This window comes from Megalopta genalis, unplaced genomic scaffold (genome assembly GCF_051020955.1).
Source record: "Megalopta genalis isolate 19385.01 unplaced genomic scaffold, iyMegGena1_principal scaffold0339, whole genome shotgun sequence".
NCBI classification, from domain to species: domain Eukaryota; kingdom Metazoa; phylum Arthropoda; class Insecta; order Hymenoptera; family Halictidae; genus Megalopta; species Megalopta genalis.
The window spans coordinates 240001-242500 of NW_027476408.1; the positions used below are offsets into that span (position 1 = coordinate 240001).

At 55.0% G+C, this 2500-nt stretch overlaps 1 pseudogene; it reads left to right on the forward strand.

The window, feature by feature from the left end:
* Positions 1-2500, forward strand: part of LOC143263122 (large subunit ribosomal RNA) — a 6913-nt pseudogene that overhangs the window by 1952 nt on the left and 2461 nt on the right.

The window sequence follows — 2500 nt, forward strand, 5'->3', positions numbered from 1 at the left end:
TTGCACACGAGTCAGTCGATCCTAAGCCCTAAGAGAAATCCTATGTAGATGAGGTGTCCTAAGACGTTAAACACTTGTAAAAAAAACGCAGCTATTTTATTATTTTTTTTATTATTATATAAATCGCAGCATATTTTGTTATTATATACATGCACAAAAAACACCCATTGGGCGAAAGGGAATCCGGTTTCTATTCCGGAACCCGGCAGCGGAACCGCATACCATTCGGGCCCTCGTAAGAGTGTTCGTCGGGGTAACCCAAAATGACCTGGAGACGCCGTCGGGAGATCCGGGGAGAGTTTTCTTTTCTGTATAAGCGTTCGAGTTCCCTGGAAACCTCTAGCAGGGAGATAGGGTTTGGAACGCGAAGAGCACCGCAGTTGCGGCGGTGTCCGGATCATCCCCTCGGACCTTGAAAATCCAGGAGAGGGCCACGTGGAGGTGTCGCGCCGGTTCGTACCCATATCCGCAGCAGGTCTCCAAGGTAAAGAGCCTCTAGTCGATAGATTAATGTAGGTAAGGGAAGTCGGCAAATTGGATCCGTAACTTCGGGATAAGGATTGGCTCTGAGGAGCGGGGCGTGTCGGGCTTGGTCGGGAAGCGGGTCTGGCTGACGTGCCGGGCCTGGGCGAGGTGAACGGCTCTCGTGGCTGGGATCCGAGCTCGGTCCCGTGCCTTGGCCTCCCGCGGATCTTCCTTGCTGCGAGGCTTCCGTGGCGTTTCCCATCGGTGCGGTCGTCCTCTTCGGCCGCCATTCAACGCTCAGCTCAGAACTGGCACGGACTAGGGGAATCCGACTGTCTAATTAAAACAAAGCATTGCGATGGCCCCCACGGGTGTTGACGCAATGTGATTTCTGCCCAGTGCTCTGAATGTCAACGTGAAGAAATTCAAAAAAGCGCGGGTAAACGGCGGGAGTAACTATGACTCTCTTAAGGTAGCCAAATGCCTCGTCATCTAATTAGTGACGCGCATGAATGGATTAACGAGATTCCCATCTGTCCCTATCTACTGGCGGTGGCGGTCTGTGGCCACCCAGGGCGGGAGATAACCCCCGAACTAGCCCTCGCGTAGGAGGGTTGATCGGCCGAGTCGATGGGTGTATCGGCGATGAAGGCATTAGAGACCGTCAGTGCGTCGTACATGTAGTACTTCGCATAATGGCGAGGCCCTGATTTAGCATACGGGCTGTGGCGTGTTCTTTGTACAGCACTGTATGTGCTGTATGACTTCCGACTGGGGAACTGTTGTCACTCGTGGCATCAGTTCCCCAGTTTACGTTAAACGGTTTTTCAGACCGTTTTTCGTGGGCGGAACACGCCACTAGACAACACTCCGCTGGGCTCAGGAATACATGGGATGCAATCAATCCCCTGGGCAACCCAGGCCGCAAGGGGCAAACGTGCCCTAGCCACACTTGAGCCTCCACGAAAAAGGTACCGCTGGATAGCTCGTGTTCTTAAATACGCAGCGAACTGAACGAAGTGTGGTGGAGAGGAAGAGGCAGCCTCTCCGACTGCTGTCTCCCACGTGTTTGCCGTGCGTGGCGACCCTTGTCGTCGGAAAAGAGGATCCTGGGATCTGAGGGGGCCCTCTCCTGCGGGTGAGACGTCCCCAACACGTACCTTTGGCCTCTGCTTCGGCTAGATGGGCGGCTGGACGAGAAAAGCAGCCCTGGTCCAGTCAATCGGCTTGGAACGACCACACGCTTCGGGCAAGTGGGTTCTGCTGGGCGAGGACGCGGGCTGGGTAAGGAAACCGACCCAGCCAGCAGACTATATTCGGTGCGTAGCCCTAACTCAGCCTTTGGCGGGTTCCAAATTGTGTGGGTCGGTGGTGGCCGGGGAGCGCACTGGATGAAAGACCAAGACACATTATGGGTCTTAATAAAATTAATGAACAAAAAACTAAGCGTCCAAAGACGACGGGTCCAGCTCCTACTCGGAGTGAAGCCGTCGCCGCAGACGCGGGAACTGCAAATGCAGCTGTCAGTCCCCCCGCGTCTGTGAGAAAGACAAGATCCGGGAAGGTGATTAATATCGCCAATCCTCGTGTGATCTTGCAAAGATGTGTGACTCCCACGCGAGCGGTCTCGGTGAAAACCGAGCCCACGGTAGAAGGTACGCCGGACACCGGTAACGTGGAAGTAATCGAACGAGTCGGAGACACGTCACTCGTGAAGGTGCAGTCGGCACCCGAGCGTGTCAAGGACCCTACTGGTGACGGTTGGCAAACCGTCACCAAAAAGTCAAAGCGAGCCAAGCCGGGCGCACCCACCGGCAAGGCCGCAGTAAACCGGGCCAGGAGACCGAAGGGGACGTTCTCCGGGCAGAAGGTACGGCCTCTCGATCTCGTAAGAGACGAAGCCTTTAGGCGAGTGTCCGAAATACGGACCTTTTGCTTTCGACCTGAGTCGAAAGTCAATAAGGAGTCCGGGTCAAAGATACTCGCCGAGGTTGAGGCACTCAACGAGCTGGTCCAGGAGCTTATTCAACGGAAT